The sequence below is a fragment of the Lissotriton vulgaris genome, chromosome 1_1, assembly GCF_964263255.1.
Source record: "Lissotriton vulgaris chromosome 1_1, aLisVul1.2, whole genome shotgun sequence".
NCBI classification, from domain to species: domain Eukaryota; kingdom Metazoa; phylum Chordata; class Amphibia; order Caudata; family Salamandridae; genus Lissotriton; species Lissotriton vulgaris.
This window is the reverse complement of record NC_141685.1, coordinates 691238346-691255637: the sequence shown is the minus strand read 5'-3', so window position 1 is coordinate 691255637 and position 17292 is coordinate 691238346. Positions and strand designations below refer to the sequence as shown.

The following is a 17292-nucleotide window of genomic DNA, read 5'->3' as shown; positions in this document are numbered from 1 at the left end:
GTGTTGCATACTGCAACCCCTATACCTATTGTGTTTACAAAGTTATTGCCATTCTGCAAAGTACTTACATGAGATCACTCAGAATTGAGGAAAGTATATTTTGATAACTTTTGGTTCTAAAAATAAAACAACTATATCTTTTGATATAAAAACAATTGGCATAGAGTTCAGTCCTTGAGTGTGTGAAACATTTTGCTGACTGAGTGTGTACAAGTGCTTTACACTGTCCTCTGGTACTGCCTTACTGCTCGACCAAGCTACCACTTTTGAGAGTAAGGTCAGCCCTGACTTTTACCTCTGTTATACCTCTGGGGTTTGTGGTCTCTATACACACTGTACCTTACTTTGGTCCAGTATATATAGAGCCACTTTCTCACAGCGGTATTCATCCAGTTGCAGAGTGTGGGATCTGGCGATAGGCTTGCAAAAAGGGGTATATGGCAAGCTCCTATGACTGTTGAGTTGCGTTGGCAATTCAAATAACTTTTGCAACTGATTCCCTGCTTCCTTGTTGGGCCCTGTTTCTCCGGTCCTGGAGGACCACACCACCCGGCAACACTAGCACGCGGTTGTGCTATTAAGAGGAGAGCCGGCCTGCGGCGCGGGTGCAACCACTTCCCTGCTTCCCTGCCTCCTTGTTGGGCCCTGTTTCTCCGGTCCTGGAGGACCACAACACCCGGCAGCACTAGTGTGCTGTCACACTATTAAGAGGAGAGCCAGCCCTTGGCTCGGTACGCGAGTGAGGACAAGCCCGGGCCAAAGGCGGGTCCGTCCACGCCAATCAGAGCCATGAGGAGGCTGGGCTGGGCCCACCCTCTAAAGTTTTGCTGAATCAATGGCCAAAATTTTAAGGAAGAAGACTGATGAAGGCAGGGGGAAGGCTGTGCATATGGCAACAGAAGAGGTAAATTTGACTTGTGTGGATACATTTTTAGCTAAAACCTCTACCCCGATAGCTCTGGAGATTGACAGGGCTGAGAGGAGATTGTCACTAGGGGGGATATTCCCGCAAATAAGGATTTGCCACCAAGTTTGATTCTTGAAGGTGACATGTTTCACTCCTCCACTAATCTTGCGACGACTAGCTGTACCCCTCCATTAGAGACAATGACCCCACGGTCAGTACCAGTTGCACCACCACTAAAAAAAAAGAAGGAGGGGCCCAGCCAGAAACACGTCCATAAACAATCCTAAGAGACCCAAGACAGGTAAAATTACCCCAGGAAATGTAACAGCCGATAATAGGGAAATATTACAACTACATACAATTGTCCCACCCAAAGGACTGAATATGGAAGACTTACTAGACAAAGTTAGAGAGCTATTAGCATTCATAATTCTGTGACTAGAGTATATCGAAAAAGCCATAAAGGAGATAGTACCCTCAAGACTCATGCCATCTTGTGAGGGTGGGACCAGGGTCCTCATTCAAGGCCAGATGAATAACCCTGTAGAAAGTGACCTTAATGTAATGGCAAGTACTAGCACAAACCTCGGAGCAGTGGCATGGAAAGCCCAGGGTGGTAATCTCGGCCCCTGGCTCCCATCTCGGCATAATCTTGTTAATCCCCCCTTAAAATCTCAGTGGTCCATGTCCCAGGGCAAAGGCATTAGCCTAATTCTCACCTAGATATTAGGGGTCAAGTACAGGAGTTTTCAGCCAGAAGATTAGAGAAAAGCCCCAACCACTCCCTTAGCTTAGAGGAAGGCCGTAGGTTAGATCTCCCTCCTGCTGTATCCCACGTATGTAATCATTTTAGCAAACACTCCAACCTTACGGAATGACCAAGTAGAATCCACAACCCACCTAATTCATAAAACCCATCATTGGATTTGCAAAACTACGAATGGTCAGGTAAAGGGTCTCTGCAACATCTTAATGGCCCGCAGAGTCTCTTGGGTGGGAAAGTAAGTAAAAACTATTCCAGGGGATTGTGTGGTTGTAACTCTGAAATCTCCTACTATGGCGAAAGACTTATTGAAACTATTACCTGATAAACCCTCAGCTACAACACAAGTATTTGTATTACCTCTTGGGTTTTATTATAAACCAGTGTCGCACCGACAAGGATTCGATGGTGACAGGGCCAAGGAACAACTTCTTTTTAATTCTAAGTCTCAACCACTCCTACAGCACAGAGAGAATATTACCCCTGCACTACCAACTGCAAATCGCTTTTTACCACTGTCGGTTTTGGATGCCTGTGACTGACGGTGTACTATTGTGGATCCCCCTAATGTTGCATGATGTGACCCTCGTGTGAGTGAGGGAGACGCTGTGCCCATTGTAAAGGATATGGATACCTTCAAAGCCATCTCTTGGAACATCGTAGGTCTGGCGCAGAAATTACTGGACCCTGACTGGATAAAATATATTGCTTCCTTTGACTTAGTGTGTCTACAAGAGACGTGGCTAGTGGGTCCTGTTAATATAGATGGATATAGGTCATATTATACCCCCGCTATTACTTCATCGGCAGGAAGGGCGAAGGGTGGGATTGTGACACTTTTGAAGAACACGTTGCGGTTTGAGGTCTTAATTTTCTTCAATGATTGCCAGTATTTCAATATCTTACTTCTTAAATGGGCGGATGGCAGTTCTATTTTATTTATTAATTTTTATAACAACTTATTTGGGGGTGAAACGTACAAAGTTGTCATTACTGTGGAAGAACAGGATAACTGGTTCTTGTAATGGAGACCTGTCAGTTCTGTGGGTGGGCAATTTTAATGTGTACTCCTGTCCTCTGCTATCAACCTCCATCTGTGGTTTAACAGATGAGGATGGAGGTGGGATTGTTCATTTTGCTCACAACCAATATGGCAATGCCCTCAACAAATTCATTGTTGTAAAAAATGTGGAGATTCAGAACCCTTGGTCAGAACGTACTGGCCTTCTGTGTGATACTTTCTACTCTACCCAACATAGCACAGTAATAGATTTTATAATAGCCCCAGCCACATTGGTAGGAGCTTTTAGCAATATAACTGTTGAATCCTCAGGCGTCAGTGATCATGTACCCTTAACTTGGATAAGAAATGGCGAGGTATTTGTGGTACTAACCTCTTACATATAAAGCCAGTCATATAAAAAAAGAATGGGATAACACTGAAATGGAAGGTTATTGATAAAACTGTCCTCATTCCCCAGGTTGTATCTAGCAGAATGAAGGAAATAGTTAATTGTTTAGATCCATACCAGGATCTTCAGCCCACAATAGAAGCCTTCGAAACTATTCAGTTGGAATTGAAGAAGAAACTCTCGAAGAGTGGTGGATCACATAAATCCATGGGACCTAAATGGTTTGATCATAACTGCATGAAGGCACTTTCCCACTTACATCCATCCCTAAAGTGCGTTCCAAGAAATCCCGCCCTGGTGAAACAGGCCCGGCAGAGTTTTCTTAAGGCTAGGAATCACAGATTAAAGATACTGAAAGAAAAGCCTGGGATAAATTACTGAAAGCTGCAGTTACAAATAATACGAGGGACTTTTAATCAATGGTTAATGCGCCATTTTTAAAACATAACTTCGATCCTGATGTGGACATACATGTGGATGAGGATTCATGGGAAAAGCATTTTAGCAAAATGTTTAACAGTTTGAGAAGGGATCCAAAACCGATGGTAGATGGTAGATGAGCTTGACCAACCTCACAATATCCCCCTTACTTTTAATAACATGGAGATAGGGGCAACCCTAGCACAATGTTCTAGTAATAAGGCTCCGGGTATAGATACAACAATAGATTTTTTTAACGATTGCCCAGACCTTTGGAGCCCTTTACTTACTAATACATTTAATGCCATAGCTAAAGAGGGACCCCCAGACTCTTGGTGTGAAGCAGTTTGTGTCTCAATTTATAAATAAGTGAATAAATTAGACCCCAAAAACTTTAGGTCGATCTCTCTCCTTGACAGTACGGCCAAACGTATGGGAAGAGTATTACTAAATAGACTGGATGCATGGGCTTTGGCAAATAACATCCTAATCCCTGCACAATATGGATTTAGAAAAGGTAGAGGGACCCAAGAATAGTGTCTGAATTTGACACCCAAGCTAAGCAAGGCAACCTCTACCTGGCTTTCATGGACCTTAGAGCAGCATATGACTGTGTATCTCACTCACATTTATGGAAGATAATGAGGGGCATGGGGATAGATAATAAAATAAATAACTTTGTAAGACAACTGTATGTGAGAAGTGAAGCTTGTATACGGTATGGCTCCCAGGGTGAATGCACCAGATCGTTCCCAGTCATGAGAGGTGCTCTCCAAGGGGTCGTCCTCGCCCCCTTTCTGTTTTCACTTTATACTAATGGGGTGGAGTCCTGACTGCTTAAATCGATTTTAGATGTACCAAGTATAAATAAGACACGCATTCCAATTTTAATGTATGCAGACGATGCAGTTTTAATAGAAAGCACGAGAAGACCGCTCCAGAAATTGATGAATAACTATGTAGAATTCATGAAAAGCCTTGATCTCTATACAAATGAATCTAAGTCATTCGTATTAATCGCAGGGAAAAAGCAGAACCCCCCGCCCCCTGCTTTTTTATCTCGAACCGTAAAGTGGCACAGACAGGTCGATTTTCTTATTTAGGGGTTACATTTGACTACCGAGCAGCTTGGGGGAATATGGTGGCGAATCGAGGGATGTTGCTGGAAAAAAGAACTAATGCCAAACGCTCTTTTTCAAAACAATTGGTAACAAGAAACCGAGCTGTTTTAAGAAAAGTTTATGGAGCTAAATCTAGTGCAGTAGCAGCCTATGGTGCTGGATTATGGGGCCATGTCAAAGTAAAGAATTTACAAGTAATAGAGGACAGTTTCGGGAAATCTATGGTGAGTCTCCCCAGTAGCTGTCCCAATTTTACACTACATTAAGAGCTAAATATCCCCTATATAACTGATCAGATCAAGGTAGCCCCTATCATTCTATGGCACTCAGTATGGTCCAGAGATACTGTGCCCCTCTCCCAACAAATAATAACTGACTGCCTAGCCATGGAACATGTTGAGGACATCCCATGGCTAGAATATGTAAAAAAATACCTTATATACCTTAGACACTGGGAGTTTGTTTGAATCACTGGGAAATTGTGTATCAGTTTCAAAAAAGTTTTTAAAGACTCGTTTTTTAGTCTTCTCCAATGATGCGAGAATTAATACACTTTATAATAAACCTACTATAAGAGAATATTTGGAGGGCCCACTGCAGGTCGAAGAGTGCTGCTAAGAGACGTATGGTAGGAAGCAATCTCTTGTCCTTGCAAGGGCGGACCATTATCCGTAGGTAAGTAGAAAAATATCGAGTAAAAAACTATAGTTTACAATAATATAGTTAGTAAAAATATCGACTTTATTAAAAACAATGCTAAAATAAATTAAAATTTAAAATTATTTACTAAAATATACTTTAAAATACTTAAATTACCTTATAATAATTAAATAATTAATTAAAGTTATAAAAAATTTTTTTTACAATCATATTTGTTAAAACATATATATATATAGTAACATAATTTAATTAAAATATATCCAATATTATTACCGTAGGATAGCGGAAGTATAAAATTACTATTCCCACTCCAGAGAGTTCAACAGTAGATAAGGCGTTGGATAGCGTAGAGGTAAAAATTACTATTCCCACTCCAGAGAGTGCAACAGTAGGGAAAGCGTTGGATAGCGTAGGGGTAAAAATTACAATGCCCACTCCAGAGAGTGCAACAGTAGGGAACAAATTGGATAGTTCAGGGGTAAAAATTACTATTCCCACTCTATAGAGTGCAACAGTAGGGAAAGCGTTGGATAGCGTAGGGGTAAAAATTACTATTCCCACTCCAGAGAGTGCAACAGTAGGGTAAGGGTTGGATAGCGTAGGGGTAAAACTTACTATTCCCACTCCAGAGTCTGCAACAGTAGGGAAAGCGTTGGATAGCGTAGGGGTCAAAATTCCCATCCCCACTCCAGAGAGTGCAACAGTAGGGAAAGCGTTGGATAGCATAGGGGTAAAAATTACTATTCCCACTCCAGAGAGTGCAACAGTAGGGAAAGCGTTGGATAGCGTAGGGGTGAAAATTACTATTCCCACTCCAGAGAGTGCAACAGTAGAGAAAGGGATGGATAGCGTAGGGGTAAAAATTACTATTCCCACTCCAGAGAGTGCAACAGTAGGGAAAGCATTGGATAGCGTAGGGGTAAAAATATATTCTCACTCCAGAGAGTGCAACAGTACGGAAAGTGTTGGATAGCGTAGGGGTAAAGATTACTATTCCCACTCCAGAGAGTGCAACAGTAGGGAAAGCTTTGGATAGCGTAGGGGTAAAAATTACTATTCCCACTCCAGAGAGTGCAACAGTAGGGAAAGAGTTGGATAGCGTAGGGGTAAAACTTACTATTCCCACTCCAGAGACTGCAACAGTAGGGAAAGCGTTGGATAGCGTAGGGGTAAAAATTCCCATTCCCACTCCAGAGAGTGCAACAGTAGGGAAAGCGTTGGATAGCATAGGGGTAAAAATTACTATTCCCACTCCAGAGAGTGCAACAGTAGGGAAAGCGTTGGATAGCGTAGGGGTAAAAATTACTATTCCCACTCCAGAGAGTGCAACAGTAGGGAAAGGGTTGGATAGCGTAGGGGTAAAAATTACTATTCCCACTCCAGAGAGTTCAACAGTAGGGAAAGCGTTGGATAGCGTAGGGGTAAAAATATATTTTCACTCCAGAGAGTGCAACAGTAGGGAAAGTGTTGGATAGCGTAGGGGTAAAAATTACTATTCCCACTCCAGAGAGTGCAACAGTAGGGAAAGCGTTGGATAGCGTAGGGGTAAAAATTACTATTCCCACTCCAGAGAGTGCAACAGTAGGGAAAGCGTTGGATAGCGTAGGGGTAAAAATTACTATTCCCACTCAAGAGAGTGCAACAGTAGGGAAAGGGTTAGATAGCGTAGGGGTAAAACTTACTATTCCCACTCCAGTGAGTGCAACAGTAGAGAAAGTAGATACTTCATATATTATTTAAAAAGATATATATATATTAATATCTATAAAAAATGTAATTAAAAGTAATTACCACTTTAATATAATATAATATTTCATTAATTACAAATACTAATTTAATTTAATCATTACAATTAATTATCTATTAACACTAATTAATAACAAGTTAACAATTAATTAATTAGTAATTAAACAGTTACTTAACAATTAAAACCTAATAAATACACAAAAAATATTAACATATGTAATTAGTTATAAATAAATTACTTTCCACCCTACTCCCCTATAAACCCACAACCCCCTACAGAAATTAAATTAGTTAAATTAACATATTTATCAATTAATCAATTAAATACAAATTAATTTGCAATTAAAATGTAATTAATTAGTAAATACAAATTATTTAACAATTAAGTAATAACAAATACCAAAAAATAAATTAACATATTTAATTAATTATAATTAAATTACACTACATAAATTAACATATTTAAATAATTATAATTAAATGAGACTTCATAAATTAACATATTTATTTATTTATAATTAAATTACTTCCCACCCTACTCCCCTATAAACCCACAACCAGCTACAGAAATTAAATTAGTTAAATTAACATAATTATCAATTAATCAATTTAATCAAATTATTTGACAATTAAAATGAAAATAATTACTAAATAAAAATTAATTAACAATGAATTATAAACAAATACCAATGAATAAATTTACATATTTAATTAATTATAATTATATGATATGATATGAATTGGCTTTTATAGAGCGCAGCTTACACTCCATGGAGCATCTTGGCGCTAGTCATCACGTGTCACAGATGAGAAAGAGAGAGAGCAACCTAAACAGACCAGGGGAGGGGGGAGAGGGGTGAGAGTCGGGTGTAAAGAGTGAAATTAAATTAACGCTAGGCAGAGTGTGTCAGTGGCCTTGAAAATCCATGTTTTGAGGGCTTTTCGAAATAGGTTCTCTGAATGGATCAGACGCATCTGGGGTGGGAGCTTGTTCCATGCTCTGGCTCCTAGCACTCCGATGGATTTTCCACCTTTTGTGGTTAGTCTGAATTTAGGAACTGTCAATAGGTTTAGGTTGGATGAATTGAGTGACCGGGAGGGAATATATCTTCCAAACCTTTGAGCTAGGTATGTGGGGCCCGACTGGTGGAAAGCTCTGAAAGTGATGAGCAGGATTTTGAAAAGCACTCTCTTGTGGATGGGTAACCAATGCAGGGTTTTAAGTGCTGTTGAGGCAGATGATTTCCTGGGTAGTCTTAGCACTAGGCGGGCGGCAGCGTTCTGAACCATCTGCAATTTGTGCAGAACAGCTTTGTTGGAACCTGCATAGATGCTATTACAATAATCTAGACGGGATGTGATGAGGGCCACTGCTACCGTCTTTCTGGCTGTCAGGGGGAGAAAATCAAAGAACCTTCTGAGGCCTTTGATGATGTTGAAGCAGGACCCTGCCACAGTACCTGCTTGTTGTTTGAAGGATAGGGCTTCATCAAACCTTATCCCGAGGTTGCGGACCGACGTGATGGTGTTGGGTGGGACTTCGGCGTCTTGGTGCCACCATTTATTAGGGGAGAAGAGGTTGTTTTGGCCAAAAGGGAGGATTTCAGTTTTGCCTGAATTGCATTTAAGGTGATGAGTTCTCATCCATTCAAAGGTTGCAGTGAGACAGTCTCTCAGATTTTCTTCTGCTTTAGTTGAGTTGTTGTCCAATACCAGGATGAGCTGTGTGTCATCCGCGTAGGATATCGTACTGATGTTAAAGGATGTGATGAGTTCAATCAGAGGGGTCATATAAAGGTTGAAGAGAACCGGGCTCAAGCTTGAGCCTTGTGGTACTCCTGTTTTTAGTGTTTTTTCATCTGAGCAGTGGCTTCCTAGTATGATGACTTGTTTCCTATTGCTTAGGAAGTTTTTCAGCCATTTGAAGGCAGTTCCTGCTAGCCCTGATTCTGCCAGGCGGCCAATTAATACGGGGTGTGAGACCGTATCAAAGGCCACCGACAGATCGAGCAGGATCAGGACGGACTTTTTTCCTTGATCCAGTGCCATCTTAAGTGACTCTACTGTATGTAGAAGGGCCGACTCCGTGGAGTGTTTTGCCCTGAAGCCTGCCTGGTTGGGGTGTAGGAGGTGGTTTTCCTCCAGATGTTTAGTAAGCTGTTTGTTTACTGCTGCCTCAGTAAGTTTGAACAGCAGTGGAAGCAGCGAAATTGGGCGAAGGTTGGAGAGCGTGGTGGGATCAGCTAGGGGCTTTTTCTGCAGTGGTTTTACAGCAGCAAGCTTCCATTCAGATGGGATGGCGGCCGTGGCCAGAGAGGAGTTTATGATGGAATTTATAGTTGGATTGACCGTGTCTACCAAAGTGTGGTACAGCAGTGGGGGGCGCGGGTCGAAAGGGGAGCCTGATTTGCTGGAGAGAATTACTTCCCACCCTATTCCCCTATAAACCCACAACCCCCTACAGAATAAAATGACGCAAAATCTAAATAACATTAAATTCAATAATTAAATTACATTATAACATAAATAAACACTTTTAACACATAAAATACACTATAAAAAATTCGATAATATTAAAATTTCGATATTTTTCTTAACCTATATTATGTACTTCGATATTTTGACTATCTATATTTTAAAATTCGATATTACATTACTTACCTTCAAAACAATATTTTTGATGTCTATATTCTGTCCTTTCGATATTCTGTCCAGTCTATATTTTGTACTCTATATTATGTTCATTCGATATTTTGTAGTCAATATTTTGTCTGTTTACCATTTCGAATAGTCATTAATGGCCACTAAGATATGCTTCTTATTCGGCAAGCTACTGAAGTCCGGGCTTACAGATTTCCATGGGTGTTTTGATTCTACTTCAGTCTCCATCGGTGCTGTTGGGCTGCCTTCTCCAGTGGCTTGGCACAGGTGCAGGATAGTACCATTGTTTCAACTTGTTCATCATTTAGGGGTAACCATGTCTTTCTCTGTAATTGTTTTTTTTTGTTATGACTATCCTTTAGTGCCCCTGCATGGGCAAGCTGGACCACTTGGTCAGTTAAACTGGCCAGAATTACAATTCAATGTCCTCTGAGGTGGCAACCATCAGAGTCAATGCTCAGATCTTGTTGGGCATTGTACAGGCATTCTAATCTTCAGCATGCTTCATAGGTGTATTTGGCCCACAGGGCTTTAAATGTATGCCATTTGTTAATTTTAACGGCTTCCAGAGCTTTTTGCAGACATTCATCCTGTGTGTTGACTTTGGAAATAGTGGCCATGGACAGTAGTAGAGGGTGAGACCTGTCTGCTATGTATATGACTTTAGCCTCTGTTTCGACAGTGTCATACTCTTTGTCAAATGTAGCCGCACAAGGAAGTTGCGATAGGTGATCTGCAGAGTTTTGGGACTCTGGCCTATATTTTACCTGCCAATTATACTCCTGAAGTTAGATCACCCATTTCTCAATTTGCGGGGTGGTTTGGATGCTGTTCCTCGAAACAAAGGAATCAAAGGCTTGGAGCCAGTGGTGACCGTAAAAGGATAAACATATACCTACATAGGGAAATGTCAGTATCTTCAATGTATTGTGATCACCTCTTTTTCAATTTGAGAGTACCCCTGCTCATTATCAGTGAGGGACCGACTAACAAAAGCTACTGGGGTCCACTCTTCGTCACTGTGCCGCTACATGAGTACTGCTCCAAGGCCTCTAGGACTCGTGTCGATGGCTATAATGGTGCTTTTCCGTAGGTTGGTATACTAGCATTCTATTCACAGAAAGAACATCTTTGGTTGATTGAAAAGTATATTCTTGTTGCAAACCCAACTTCCAGGAAACTGCGTATTTCATGAGGTCTCTCAGTGTCTGAGTTAGCATAACCACATCCTTGATAAATATAAATTATCATGCCCAGAAACTGTGGATCTCTGACACCAAAGTTGTTGGGGGAGCATCGTTGATGTTTCATACCTTTTCAGGATCAGGCGCCACTCCCTCAGATGAAAATATGTAACTGAAAAAAGTAGTTTTGGTTTCGGAAATTAACATTTGCTGCAATACAGTGTCAGCCCAGAATCCTGGATTAATTGGAGGACCCTCCAAAGTCGTATTTTAGGTTCGGGTATGGACTTAGCATGGATCATGATGTCATCACAGACATTGATGACTCCTGGAAGATCAGCTAGGAGTTTGTGGATCACGTTTTGAAAAACATTGGCAGTGCTTGAGATGCCAAAAAGTAGCCGCTTATAGCGCTGTAGTCCTTTGTGAGTAGAAAAAGTTTTTATGTAACGCAATTTTTCAACTAGGACCAGCTGGTGATAGCCAGAATGCAAATCCAAATCCGAGAACCAACAGGCACCATTCAGCTCCCTGATCAGGTCATCATTGGTGGGGATGAGGTGTTGCTCTCTCTTGATGGCCACATTGGAAAGGTGCATGTTGACATAAATGGACATCTCCAGGGTTGTTTGGGCTTCCTGGCCAGCACAACTGGGGACACCCACGACATGGGTCCTGTTACTTTTTCATTGATTCCGGCTGCTTCTATCTTATTCAGCTCTTGCTCCCCTTGGGGCCTTGAGTGGAAAGCGATGTGTCTGTGTCGGAGGGCTACCTGCGCACTGTTTGGTCTATGGGCAGCTTTATCTCTTTACCTTGGAGGCATCCTTTGCCTTTGAAGACTTTGGAGAATTCTTCGAAAAGGGGATTGATTGCCTGCTGGGATCCTCCAAAAGCATAAGTGACAATGCATAGGGCCTTCAGCTAGACATCCCAACAACATTCCATGGCCTTCTTCTGCCAAGTATATGAGTACTTCTATGGAGCGTGGCTTATGGTCATTCTATACTTTCCTCATATTGCTAAGAGATGGTCTTGACCATATGCGGCCATTTTGATTTTCACTTGGTGCAAGTGTGGTGGCAGGAAAATGGTCTGGTTCCATTACATTATGTTTATGGATGCTACAGTGTCCACGACAAATGATAAAGATTGAGTGTCCACATTCACTAGGAACTGAGGTAGATGATGTGCCATTTGTGATGGAGTGTTGATGGTGAAAATGGAATGAACGGTGTGTTTTTCGCCATCATCGTCATCCATATCACTGTTGTGTACTTGCACTTCCGGAACAGTGTTGACTGCTGCATGAGTAGCTCTTCCTTTGATCTAGCATCATACTTTTGCAAAGTGGTTGAATTTTCAGCACCTTGTGCATTTTTTTCCTTTAGGGGAGCACTCTGCTGAGCGGTGCGTCAGGCCTCCGCAGTAGCCACAGGATTTTGATTGAGTTCCACTCTTCTTTAATTGCCCTGAGCTAGAATTTGTACTGGTTCTGTTTTTATTTTTTGTTGAGTGCGACCTCCATGTGGGATGTACAAGCTCTTGAGAGTTCCTTAGTCCTACCCATGGTGAGAACATTGGTTGGGGATTTTCGTGACTCTTACAGATTTCACTTGTGAAGTTTCACCAATGCACACCCTTGGATTATCTGGTCTCATATTTCCTAGTTTTCGCCTGTGAAGCCACAGGTGCTCACTAGTTTCAAAGAATTTAAGATGGTGAAGAGGGTGGCGTAGGTGGGAAATTGCACCAAATCATATGAAGGAGTCGGTATAGTCTTATCCTTTGGCACACCACAATTGGTCAGGGAAGTACTGTTAAGAATGCACAATCTAAATTCATCTAATCCGGGCACTCAAGTACGACCGCTGGGGTTTTTCTATAAACCACACCTCATTAACAACATAGGGCATCGCCATGAACTGGGATGGTATCACGAAGGGTCAAGTTATAGAGTGGGCGTTTCAAACAGTTTCGGCCCCATCACTTTTCTAGACGAGAACGATTGACATCCAACCGACGGGGGTCAACACTCATCTGATAACACTGTCAATGCGGATGTCGCGGTAGATACCACTATACAGAATTTAGATTTGGGTTACAGATCGAAGAAAATATAGGTACCCACAGCAACTTTAATATCCATGGAGGTGGCAACCTGACTCCAACTGAAAATCAAACAGGCAAATGCAGAATTCTTTTCTGGAATGTGGCAGGCTAAGAAACAAGGTTAATGACCAAGTTTGGCTGACTATTAATAATAATTTTGATGTCCTGTGTCTCCAAGAGACCTGGGCGACAGAAAGCATCCATATAAATGGGTATAAGACTTTTCATACACCTGCCATCCAATCACCTAGTGGCAGGCCTAAGGGAGGGCTATGTATGTATATATCTAATCTTTTAGTCACACATAGGAGCAAGATGGTTAGCTCAGAAATATTTTTTCAGACTGTTTTTCTACAGTTGGATTGTAATTATGCCCTGTAATTTGTTAATGTTTATAACAATACTGAAACGACCAACTTGGGAGTTATATTAGAGAAGATAAGTAAAGATATTGTCTATTCGGGTCCAAAGTCAAATTTAGATATTATACCTATTTGGGGAGGGGATGTTAATACAAATTTGTGTCAAGCGGCAGGAACCGAGAAATGTGGCTTAACCCTGGACGGTGATGATCCATCATTTCATTTCCAACATTCCACAAGGGGGGAACTCTTAAATGAGGCCATGTTTAAGAGGGACTTGGGATTTTCAAACCGCCTGCGCACACCCATTGTGGATTTTGGATATACTTTTATAGGGAGAAGCGCCAATACCACCATAGATTACATTATTATCCCAAATCGATTTGCAAGCCTCGTGTAAGCCCATGCCACCCACCCTAACGAGATGAGTGACCACTTGGCTCAGAGTGTGAATATAATAGTTCCCAGCTGAGCGGCGAAGGGAAATGGAAATAAACTAGCATGGCTACAGGATATTACACTGGGAAGGAAGAACGGGTATGCTGTCCGTTGGGGCAGCAGGTACCTGAAGAAGTTAAGCACTGAAATAGTGGTCAAGGCGTTAGATACTATTTTGATATGCCTAAGTGATAGCCCCAGGCACGATGAGGTTTTAACTGATTTTAACAGTATCACAGGGATTGTTATAGACATCCTGGGGCATATTATCAAGGGGGTTTATCTCCCCTTTTTTGGCTTTAAAAGCCAAGAAAGCGGAGATAAAATTATCTCCCTATTACCTAGCTGTCGCTAACACCAGTTAGCGACAGCTAGTAGGAGACAGCGACCATCTTGGGCCCCACTTTGCATGTCAGAGATATTTATCACTAATGACATGCAAAGTGGGCGTGCCAAGATGTTAGTGACTGGAAACAGTCGCTAACATCGCTGTATCCTATTACCAACTTTTGGAAATATTCGCGCTAAGCGCCAATATCTCCAAAAGCTAACACCCTGCCCTGAGCAGTTCTTAGCCATGTTATTTATGGGAGGTGGATAGCATGGCTAAGAGCATTAGCTCGCTAATGCATGAATATCGCTGACTTTTCAGCGATATTCATGCATTGCGGCCGATTTTTATCGAATTTTCGATAAAGCTTGGTAATACCAAGGTTTATCTGCGATGAAAATCGCCGCAGCTGGGCGATAATTTTTTCACGCTAACCAAGCAATAGCGATATTTATCGCTATTGCTTGGTAATTTGCCCCCCTGTTTAAAAAATCGAAAGGCTCGGCCAGTAAACCGAAAGGTTGGTTTGACAAGATTTGTACACTTAGCTATAAAATCTCAAAACTACCTTACAGTGTGAGGTGAGGGATACGTCTAAGATTAGAGAATATAGGAAAACGTATAATAAAGCCAGGAAACATAGGATCATAGAACTGAAAGATAAGGCTTGGAATGTTTTAATAGAAGCCGCAGAGTCAAAGGACAGTGCCAAATTCTGGGCTGCAGTAAATACTTGCTTTCTTGAGAATACATTGAATGTACCAACAATTGAGCTAGCGATTAGTGAGCAGATTTGGATTCATTTTTTCTCTAATGTATACGCAAAACCGAAACCAAATGAGGGCATTCAAGAGAGGTGAATATTGACCAATCATTCGTCCCTTTTCGGAACAAAAGGACTGTATGGCTGACCAGGGTCCAACACCTCCGTTTCAAAGTAAATCAATATTTTTTCGTATTTGTGCACAACCACGTCTCTAGCTTGCCACACCAAAGCTCCACTGTAGAAACAGATACAAGGGTTTTTTTCGGAACAGAGACGGTGCACTAAGAATCAGTCCAGAGAGCTTTCATATTCAGAAAGAAGTTCTTTTTATTTGTTTCAAAATTCTTAAAAGGCCTCAGCCAGCGCGCTTCGTTCCTTTTTGGAACATCTTCAGGGCTCAAAGAAGGTAATATCAGAGTAATCGTAGATATAGAATGATCTATTAGGTATACAGATCCACCCCTTGTTTCACACAACGCTACCTTTGGTCTGCATGAAACTATCTTGAGATAGTGTGTGGGGTAAACGAAATCCCCTGTACTGTATTAGCGACACTCTTCAAAGTAGCGTTGAATCGAAACAAACCCCCTCCACAAACACCTATATTGTTTAACATGAGATGAGAACGAGAGAGGAGTCTGGGTCACCCTCAATGAAGGATCATCCAGCTTGAGAACCTGTTGGGCATGTATAACCCCCAATGTGTAAGTAAGGACACGTCCTACCCTTAGGTTTCGGGAGCAACGCCGTGAGATCACACAGGTAGAAGCTATCATTCGTCCCTAATAAACTTGATATCTCGTTGCAGGGCATTAATGACGCAGGTAAAGCTGGTATGAGTGGAAAGGTGGCCGGTCTCGACGGGATACCGATCGACCTCTACAAGTCAAACTTGGAGGTCAGGGGCTCCTTTTTTGCAAGGATGTTGCAAGAGAGGATTCATTAAAACATGGTCTGAATCAATTATAGTTCCCATTTTCAAAAAGGGCGACCGAAATGACCCTGCCTGCTACCGTCCAATATCTTTGCTGGACTCCTTGATGAAGGTTGCAGGCAGTATTATTTTAGATCGTTTGCAGGGATGGACCAAAGAAGAAGGGATCGTAAGCAAGGCCCAATATGGTTTTAGGGCAGGTTTAGTTACAAATGAGCAGATTTTAAATCTAAGTATTTTAATTTGTAAATATACTAGGGCAAAATCTGAACAGTTTTATTTGGCCTTTGTAGACCTCTCTGCAGCTTTTGACTGCGTAGATCACGTAAAGTTATGGGGGGTGCTAAAGGAACTAAAAGTTGATCCTTTTTTAATTCAGTTTTTAAAGTGTCTTTATACTGGAGCCACGGCAAAGTTCCGCTCTGGAAGTATGGGACGGTGCACTGCCCCATTTAAAATTGAACAAGACGTAAGGCAGAGATGTGTATTAGCACCACTCCTGTTTTCTGTATATACCAAAGCTTTGGAGCAGGAGTTGGCGCCACATACTAGGGACCAGCCATATGTAAATTCCCGCCCTATCGCATCTCTCCTCTATGCTGATGATGCTGTGCTTATGGCCTGCAGCCAAATTGGACTACAGAGGGCGCTTTCATTTTACTTTATCTTTATGGATAGGCTTGGCTTGAGATTGTCTGCCAAGAAAAGTTTTGTAATGGCCTGTGGAACATTAAAAAATAAATTAAGAAAATTTCAGGCGGGAGGAGCGATGATGAAACTACCCATTCATTTAATTATATGCTGTTTGACAGGACAGGTTCCTGGGCACCAGTGGTTAAGGCAAGGAATATTTTATACATGAAGTCTATAATGGCCCTTTTGTAACTTTTCAAAACAATTAGGGAAAAGGCCTTTGGAAATCATGCTGAGGATTTACCGCATGAAATGTGTGAGTATAGCCCTCTACGGGGCAGGAATCTGGGGATTCCAATACTGTACCCTAATCCAGCATACCGAAAATGCTTTTTTAAGGTCTTTATTGAGTGTTCCAAATAGCGCATCTGTTTTTAACTGGCATTCTGAGCTGGGGGTCACATATATTTCTGACCTGATTAGGGCCCAGCCAGTCCTCTTATGGCATAGAATTTGGACTGCGGAGAGCACTACCCTAAACAGTGATATAACGAGGGATGCCATGAAACTTAATAATGCGCGTACAATTCTATGAATAAAATATGTGGAAGATTTTATGCATGACATCGGCCACCCCAAATATTTTTCCCTGCCTGAAAGTTTGAATGTTATTAAGCATGAGTTTAAAGGAATCATTATGGCCCATCTAGAAGAAAATAGGCTAGCTCTTGCCCTGAACAAACCAACTGTGATCAAACATCAGCTGATTATAACCACGTGTAGTATCCAACCATACTTGAAATACGTACCGAGCAGAAACTAAAGATATCTCTTGACTAGAT

At 41.5% G+C, this 17292-nt stretch overlaps 1 protein-coding gene across 1 annotated transcript in view; it reads right to left on the bottom strand.

Moving 5' to 3' along the window:
• The window catches only part of DPYD (dihydropyrimidine dehydrogenase), a 3292815-nt gene that overhangs the window by 428471 nt on the left and 2847052 nt on the right, over positions 1 to 17292 (bottom strand). The gene's annotated exons all lie outside the window — the stretch shown is intronic.